We start from the raw sequence: 10023 nt of genomic DNA on the forward strand, positions 1-10023 counted from the left end.
ATACTATTGTTCATTATTTAGTGAGGCAATGTTACAAGTTTTTAATATTTTTCCAGGTTGTATATTATTATATGAACCACTTAACATTAATATTGTTTTAAAAAATTCTACTTTTGTGAACTCTGCTTAGGAGTTTTTCTTAATTGCCAAACTTATAGAAGTTTATACATATACATGTGCATATCTTGTAGTGGATACTGTGATGTGTTGCCCATAACATCCTCCCTACCTCTAGGACTGAAACATTTGTTCTTCCATCTGCTGTGAGCATTAGGTACCCAATGGGTGTCAAATGCATACACTTTCAAAACTTATTCTGAAAACAGCTTCTATTCCTTTATATGGAACAGCTAACATTCAGTGACTGGTTGATGAATGGGTATTAAAATCCAGTTTCCCTCTTCTCAATTCAAGACAGCTCTGAGAGGTCATGCCAATCTCATAGTTCCCCACAGGATCATCTGCAACTGATTCAGTATTCTTTCCTTTCTGCCCAGCAATGTTTCCTTCACTCCCTGACATATATTGTCCTAGAGATCACATTGTAATAAACTTTCTGAAGCCAAAGCTCCTTCATAAAATTTGCTTCCCAAAGAAAATAACCTGCAATATTCCTATAAATATTTCTTTTTTTTTAAAGGATTTATTTTTATTTATACAAGAACTGGGCTATAGGCCAGAGGCACGGGAGGGTGAGAGAATTCACCAGAGACAGAACGGGGAGCAGAACAGGCAGACGACCAAAAACACCGCTGAGGGGAGCAGCGGGCGAGACAGGAGAGGTCTGCCACACCATGTGGGTATCTCCCTGGCCAGCTGGGCATCGAACCCACGCTGCAGAGGCTATGGACAGCTTCACAGCACTGCATTCAACCCGCTGCACCACTGGGGAGGCCCTTCCTATGAGTATTTCTAAAGGGCCAAATACCTCAATCATCACCAAATTATTTTTATAATTATAAAAATTTCTCTGTCATATTTTTATTAGGTAGCATTGGTTTAGAACACTGCACATGACTCAGTTAGAGGTTCATACTTCTTCACCACATCCATCAACATCAAGGCATCTGTAGTCAGTCCTCCACCTTACTCCACTGTTTATTGTACAGACTGTCTCATATGTTGAGTAAGAGTGTAGTTCACCTAATGATCCTAACTCGAATTAGTCCATGTATACAGTGAAGTAATAGGTGGTAAAGTCAAAATAATCCAAAACACTGTGTATAAAACCAAATAATAAGAAGCTAAATCTGATGCCATTAATGGCATACAGATATATAGAGACAATGTTGGAATTTCACCACACAGGTGAACTGCCAAGAAACATACAAAATGTAAGGAAACAGAAAAGAAACAGAACATAGTAATTTCTTTTCTATGTATTACCCAATTCTATTTGGTCCATTCTGACTACTTGCTCAGTTGATGCACTCCACCAGCAACTAGTCCCATCAGTACCTTTTGACCAGTAATAACATTACATGCACTGTCTTTAAGTTCTCCAAACATAGGTGTTTATTGCACCCATCTGCCACATTCTGTTATCTGACAGATTGATTTAGTGATGGTCTAGCACAGTGTGTGCTAACCTATGTTCTTTTACCATCCAATTTCCTTAACACTTGTTATCACTTTATATTCATTCACTCTCATTGTCTTTCCATGATTTTCTGTTCATCTCAAAGTGTAAATGATTTTCTTTTATCAAAAATCCTTAGTGACTTCTTTGCCTCTTCAAGTTCTAAGAAGGGACTGAAAGAGTCACTGAAGAGGGAAAATATAGCAACTATATCTCCTCTTCCTACACATATTGTGGGGTTTGGTAATTCAATCAAAATTCAATGAGAGACAGACCCTGTTCACAATTCTGCAAATGTTTTGTCCTAGATCTCACAAAAATTGTACCTATACTCTGTACTTTTAAATTTAGAAATGAAGAGATTGAAGAGACATAGTTGGAAGAGGTAATACTCTTTTGCCCTGAAATACCAGTGATAGCAATAATGGACCAAAAGCAGAGGGCTTATATAAGGTTAAATAATAACAATGAGAATTATGGAAAAATAGAAGCAAGCATACAACCGACTTACATTATAACTAGAATTAAATTTCTCTTCTGTATTCTTTCTTGATTATAGCAACATACTTTTTGCAGAAAATTTATAATCTACACAAAAGCATAAAGAAGAAAAAAAATTACCCATGATCCCACCATCCATCCATAACTATATTTGTTACTTTCACATGATTAAAGTCTCTTTTCATACACTACTCTTTACATAGGAGAGATTGTACTATTTGCACAGTAATTCTCCTTAAGTTTTTTTGTACTAGTACTAGTATTACTGCCTTTCAAATATTTATGTTTCAGGCACTGTGGTAAGTGCTATATTTATTGTATTCCAATTAATTCTCTCCATAACACCAGGGGGCAGATAATATTACCTATCCTAAGTATACCGGTAGGGAAAATGGAACTTCAAACATAACTAAACTTCCTCAAGCTACATAGATAATAAGTGAATGACTAATTTGAGACTCATACTTCCATGGTTCCAAAAGCTCATGATTACTACTTCTCAACACTAATGTTACCTAAATTTTTTCATAAGATCATTTTTGGAAGCCGCCGGAGTGGGCCGGCAGCGTGGTGAGGGAGGGAGGAGGTGCAGTAGGCCCTGAGTGGCCGCCTGGACATGTCAGCCTTTGACGAGCTCAAGCAGCCGCTCAACCAGAAAAGCAAGAGCGAGACAAGGAGAACCCGCACTGAAAGTGAAGTCCAGTGGCTCCAGAAGCCATGACCTCCATCACTTACCTTAGCTGAATCGGGACCAGAGCAAACGGAATCAGCGCAGCACCCACGTCCTGGCACCCGCCTTGTGGAAGCAAAAGGAGTACAGAAGAGGAGCACAGTGGACGGATTCACTCCCTGCACAATGAGAAGAAGGTCTGAAAACGCTGGGCTGTGCGGCCGCTTGCCCTTGAGCACCTCACCCACCAGCAGTGCGAGTTTGTGCAGGGTGCCGGCCAGATTCCAGCCACCGCCTTTCTCCTCACAATGACCCCTGATGGATGGCCTGGCCATGGCTCCGATGTTGGTGCCCACAGTTGGCAGCCAGATGACCAGACAGACCCAGCATATGTATGTGGGCAACATCCCCTTTCGCCATAATGGATTTCATGGCGCAGATGCCCCCGGGGTGGGGGTGGGGGGGCTTACTGATCCAGGCGCCCAACACCCCTTTGTTGGCTGTGCAGATTAACCAGAACAAGAAGTTTGCCTTCTTGGAGTTCTACTCAGTGAACAAGACGACCTAGGCCATAGCCTTCCATGGCATCATTTTCCAGGGCTAGATGCTCAACACCCACAGGTCTCGCGACTACAAGCCCCTGCCTGGCATTTTGGAGAAACCCCACTGTCTACGGGGCTGGAGTCACATCCACCATGGTTCCTGACTTGGCCCACAAGCTCTTCATCAGGGTCCTGTCCAACTACTGAAACAAGAGTCAGGTCAAGGAGTTGCTGATCTGCATCTGGCCTCCTAAGGCCTTCAACCTGGTCAAGGACAGTGAGTGCCACACGGCTCTCCAAGGGCTACGCTTTCTGTGATGTGGACATCAACGTCACACACCAGGCCTACGCAGGGCTGAACGTGACGCAGCTGGGGGAAAAGCAGCTGCTCGCCGGTAATGCCACACTGAGCACCATCAACCAGACCAGTGACCCTGCAAACACCGTGCCTGGTGGAGTCCCAGGTGTGGATAGGCAGCGACCCAACCAAGGTGCTGTGCCTCACGAACACGGTGCTGCCTTAGCAGTCGCTGGACAACTAGGAGGACAAGGAGACCGTGGAGGACATGCGCGACAATCACAGCAAGTCCATCAAGTCCACCGAGATCCCCCAGCCTGTGGACTGGATAGAGGTGCCTGGCTGTGGAAAAATCTTTGTGGAGGTCACCTCTGGTGTTGTACTGCCAGAAAGCCATGCCGGGCCTGACGAGTGGCAAGTTTCCCAATAGAGTTGTCACTCCCAATAGAGTTGTGGGCCCTGTGACCCCGGCCCACAGGGACTTTGGTGCAGAGTGGAAGGGGGTGGTGGGGATAGAGCTGGGTGGCCTCTTTCCCCCCCTCTGAAGGCCGAAGGGCAGAGAAATGACAGCTGAGTGATAGCCGTAGCATTTGGAATGGCGGCTATTAAGGGGGGGGGGTGTTGGGGAGGGTACTGAAGAAGTGTGCACAAAGGCCCACAGAGATACACACTCCCACAGACAAAGAGGGAAGGGGTGTACACAGCAAGACAGGTGAGGATCCTAATAGCCCCCTCCCCAAACAGCCTCTCCTCCCTTGTTATATAGAAACATATAAGTAAACTGCTAAAAACATGTGTGTACAGATTTTTTCTGTGGATGTATTTTTTCAGCTTATTTGGGAAAATACCTGGTAGCAAAATTACTAGATTGTATGGTTAAGACTATATTTAGCTTTGTAAGAAATTGCCAAGTTGTCTTCCAAAAGTGTTTATACCATTTTGTATTCCTGTTTCTGTTACTATTCCAGCATTTGTTTTTAGAGGTGTTTTGGATTTTGCTCATCCTTAAAACTGTAGTGCTAATCACATTGCTTTCATTTGAAATTCCATGACATCATATGATGGATGTATTTTCATGTGCTTTCTCACATCTGTAAATCCTCCTTGTGAATTTTACCCATATTTTAAATGTTGTATGATTTTTTATTGAGATAACATTGGTTTGCAACACCATATATGGTTTAGAAGCATAGTTTCACACATCTTCAGATGTATGTTACCCATTTTTTAAGTTGGTTGTTTATTTTCTTATTGCTAAGTTGTAGAATTTCTTTGTATATATTGGATAAAAGTTCTTTCAGAGAATACTTGCCAATTTCTTTCAGAAATATTTTCTGCCAATATATGGCTTGTCTTTCCATTCACTTAATAGAAACAAACACAGGATATATTTTTAATAAAGTCCACATTATTAATTTTGTTTTACATGGATCATGATTTTGGTGGTATATCTATAAACACTCATTGCCAAACCCAAGGTTACCTAGATTTTCTCATATGTTAATCTCTAAAAGTTTAATGGTTTGGTGTTTTAAATTTCAGTCTATGATCTATTTTGATTTAGCTTTTGTGAATTGTGTAGGTTAGTTTCTAGATTCTTTTTTTCTTTTTTTTTTTTTTTTAAATTTGAAACCCAGCAATATTGTTAATTAAAAGGCTCTCCTTTCTCTATTGAATTGTTTTGCTCATTATCAAAGATCAATTATATATAATATAAATCATATTTTTACATAAGTCTTCCATGATCAACCGATACAAATAGAATTATCCCCACCAAACACACACTGATTTTCTATTCCTTTCTTTTTATTTAATCTTCTTCATAAATGTAAAATCTTCATAAACTTCCTAACAATGCCTGGTGCATAGTAAATACAACAAGCAATTGTTGACTAATTCAATGAATGAAATAATCAATGAATTTAAAATATAATTTCTAATTAACAAGATCAATTCAATGTCTTTATTTTTTTTTAATTTCCTTCTGAGAATCTTTTTTTTTTAAATAATAAATTTTATTTTTATATTCCCCATACAATTGCAGCCCCCCCATTCTGACCCCAATCCCTCCCTCCCACCCCCGCCCCCAAAAAGTGTCTCTGGTTCTATAGTTTTTTGTTGATTTTGATTTTCACTTTCTTATAGTTATTCATTTTCCTGGTCCCTTATTTAAGTTTTCTAGATTCCTGCTATGAGTGGAGACCATCCGGTATTTTTCTTTTTCTTTTTGGCTTATTTCGCTGAGCATGATCCCTTCCAGCGCCATCCATGTTGCTGCAAATTGCATGTGTTTATCTTTTTTGAATGCTGAGTAATATTCCATGGTATATATGTACCACATCTTCTTGATCCAGTCATCTATTTTTGGGCATTTGGGCTGTTTCCAAAGCTTAGCTATTGTAACAGTGCTGCAATAAACATAGGGGTGCAGGTGTTCTTTGGAATTGATGTTTCTGTGTCCTTTGGGTAAATACCTAGGAGTGGAATTGCTGGATCACATGGAAGCTCTATGTTTAGTAGGCCCAGAAATCTCCACACAGCTCTCCATAGTGGTTGGACCAGTTTGCACTCCCACCAACAGTGCAGGAGAGTTCCTTTTTCTCCACACCCTCGCCAACATTTGTTGTTGCTAGTTTTTTTAATATGTGCCATTCTCACTGGTGTAAGATGGTATCTCATGGTAGTTTTGATTTGCATTTCCCTGATGACAAGTGATGTTGAACATTTTTTCATATGCCTGTTGGCCATTCGCATTTCCTCTTCAGAGAACTTTCTTTTTAGCTCTTCTGCCCATTTTTTGACTGGATTATTTTCTTTGTTGTTGTTAAGTCTCATCAGCTCTACAGACCAATGGAATCGAATAGAAAATCCAGAAATAAACCCACAGATTTATGGTCAACTAATCTTTGACAAAGGAGCAAAGACTATGCATTGGAGCAAAGAGAGTTTGTTCAATAAATGGTGCTGGGAAAACTGGGTCGCTACATGCAAAAGAATGAAGCTTGACCACTACCTCACACCATACACAAAAATCAACTCAAAATGGATTAAAGAACTAGACATAAGACCTGAAACCATAAAATATATAGAAGGAAATATAGGTGAAACGCTACGTGATTTGCACATAAAAGACATCTTTACAGACATCACCAAAGCAGTGATAGTGAAGGCAAAGATAAACAGCTGGGACTACATCAAATTAAAGAGCTTCTGCACAGCAAAAGAGACAATAACAAAAACAAGAGAAACCCACCACTGGGAGAACATTTTTGCACCCAACACTAATGATAAAGGACTGATCACAAAAATCTGCAAAGAGCTGATGAGAATTCAATGTCTTTAATTGTGTGTGCATATGTGTGTGTAGCTGCAAAATTAACTTTTGGTCATCTGTGACAAAAATTGATGTAGATACTATTCAAATCTCAATAGGGATAACATTTTGCCTTTGAAAATAAATCTGAGAGCCTTGTAAATATAGTTGTAGTAAAAACCATTTAAATAAATAAGTAAAATAGTCAACTCTTCCTAGTTTACATGTTTCACAAAGGATCATAAACTATTTGTTGCATATATAAACTTCCATTCAAAAATAATGGTTATTCAATCACTCAAAAATGCATTGATGTAATGAAATATAAGTTGGCTTTACAAAAATTATTTTATTTAGATAAGTACTTCTCCTTACACAGTCAAAAAATATAGCTAATTCTGATGATATCTACAGAAGGAACTTAATATACTTAGATATATTTTGATTTATGCATCAAAGAATCACTTCTAAAACATAGCATTCTTTCTATGTCTTTACCTTTGCAGTTTTGAATAAAATTTGTTGTTTGTGCTGTTTCCGAAGCACATTTACAGTTCTAGATTTTACATTTTTTTTACACAATTCATTAAATTTGGTCACAACATTTGGTCAAATGGCAACTTTTGAAAATGCAAAACAGGACAACTATGTTTGTAATAGTTTACATCCCCCAAATTGACCATAAAGCAAAATATACTGCCATTACCTGGCATCACAAGCAAGAAAAGCCATATGTTCACACTTTCATTTCCATTGTGTTGCTTCAGTACAAAATCTTAATTTAATTTACTTGCTATTGTTTCTCAGATTTTCTGTTCTTATAGAGGCATGGGGTAGGGACATAGAGGAAAATGCAGCAATATTTGGTTTAAAATATGCAAATCATTGTAAGCTCTTTACAGAAACTGTACAGCAAAGAACTGCTGTCAAGGTTACACTTTTGTCTCCTTAGAGTTTTCCTAGTGTGGAATTCACCAAAAACACAACTTTATTATAAACCTTTGATTTCTATTTGCTATTTTTTAGTAGGCAATAATTAAAATTTAACAGTCATGTGGACCATGTATAATGGTATCCACAAATTTCAATGAAAAAAAAATGGGGAAAATAATAAAAGGATAAACAATTTAAATTTTTTTCCAGACTTTTTTTTTTGCATATTACATAAAACATGACTTGGGATACAAATATAGAGATATCAGTTGTGATAAAATGAGACCTTCAATGGCTTTTATAACATTCATACCCTTTTATCTAATTTATTGCATATTTCAGAATTTATCCTGAAGTGACCTAATAAGAACAGATATTTATGAACAAGGTTTTTTGCAATGGCATTATATAAAATACATAAAACTGAAAACGTGTTCACCCCACAGTTTTGTGTTTTTAAAAAGAAGTTTAATACATTTATGTGCTATAACCCAGAATTAAAGTTGAAGAATATTTGCCGATATGGTAAAAAAAATTGCCATTTTTTGTTAAGTGAAAGTTGGCAGAAATCAGTTCTTGTAGTAAGACACCAGGTACATGAATAAATATTTACATAATTGCACAATAAATATCTCTACATATATAAAGCCTGTTTTAGACATCTTAGGGTATACATCTTAGTTCCCGAAATGTGACTTGAATAGAACTTGAGTTGGCCAATGGAATAAACAGAATGACATTTGCTCTTTCTACAAAGAAATATTTAGCAGTTAGTGCATGATTTTCCGTGTTTTCCTTCCCTAACATAAGAAACTTCTAAGTCTCATGTGGAGAATTTAGTGTCATAAAAGATGGTGTATTACAAAAAAAAAAAAAAAAGATGGTGTGTTACATATACATCTCCATAAAAGGGGAGGGCCATTGAAAAGGTGCCATTTTGCACACCCCCAATTACATGCAGCTGCTTTGGACTACAAGTCCCAGTATAACATGAACAGAATTCCTGAATGTGGGACAGCTGGGAAGGTATGGCTATATAAATTGAGCAGGGGCATAAATGGAGGAGACTTGGAGGAGATGTGGAGGAGAGACATGTAGAAACACGTGGAAGTGGTGATTGGAAAAGACACATGGTTGAGAGACACATGGAGAGGCTGTTCCTGACCTTTAACAAAGATCCTGGCGGCTGTTACCTTGATGTAGCATATTTTGAATTTTGAGTCTCTCCTTTTGTCCCAGCTCTCTTAGCACCTGCCCAAACCCTTTCTTGTAGTTCCTTGCCTGCCAGTAGGTACCTTAGACTTGGGACAAGCTTTTGGGCCTCAGCGGCCCTGCTTTGAACTGAGGCTGTTTAGCTGGACATTTGTCTATGATGGGATGGGTAATTTGAAGGGTTTTATTGGGAAACAATTATTTGAAGTCCTTTCTTACCTCTCTGTATGCACACCAATTCTATGAAAAATTTTGCATCTTAACAGTATGGTTCCTTTGCCTTTGTGCATACAGATGGCTAGACCTCTTTTAGAATATACACCCTTAGCTGATTTGGATCTCTGGGTGCCCCTCAGGCAGGCACCAAGAGGTGGATGTTCTATCAGTCTATGTCCCTGAGTGACTATTTTAGGTAGAGGCCCCTTGCCAATTTTTTACTTTTGACATAACCAAGAAATAAACATTGCTATTTTAAACACTTATGTTTGTAGTTTGTTAATGCAAGATAATCTAGTATATCCTTATGGCTATATAGTACAAAATGAAATTTTTGGTAGGTCCCTCTGCTTGAGACACTGTGAGTAATTTTTCATCTTCTGTGTTCATTTCCTGTTTTTTTCCAAATGTTCCAGGTGAACATAAATTTATTTATTAAATAATAATAATGGAAGTTAAACATTAGTGAAGAAAATGAAAACATGATGATGAGTTCTAATTTTGAAACTATATTAATTTATTTTAATTGACCACCAATAATATTATTAAAACAGTATTTCTAAAAATAGATTGATGTATCATTCAAGAAAATATAATCATAAAATCTTAATAAGGATTCCTATGGATTACTGATATAGTTAGTATATGAAATTCTTATACACAATTTTAGCCTGATGGTATATTGTACTTCAATTAGAAAACATCAGAACTTTAAAAGCTAGAATATAGTTATGAGGAATCTTTATATATTTTGAAAAT

The 10023-nt window shown here is 37.9% G+C and overlaps 1 pseudogene; it reads left to right on the forward strand.

Annotated features, from left to right (window-relative positions):
- Positions 1-4135, forward strand: part of LOC119246468 (splicing factor U2AF 65 kDa subunit-like) — a 134853-nt pseudogene extending 130718 nt beyond the window's left edge.
- Positions 4136-10023: the final 5888 nt, after the last annotated feature.

The sequence above is a fragment of the Talpa occidentalis genome, unplaced genomic scaffold (assembly GCF_014898055.3).
Source record: "Talpa occidentalis isolate TD23 unplaced genomic scaffold, MPIMG_talOcc4v2.1 talOcc4.15, whole genome shotgun sequence".
NCBI classification, from domain to species: Eukaryota; Metazoa; Chordata; class Mammalia; order Eulipotyphla; family Talpidae; genus Talpa; species Talpa occidentalis.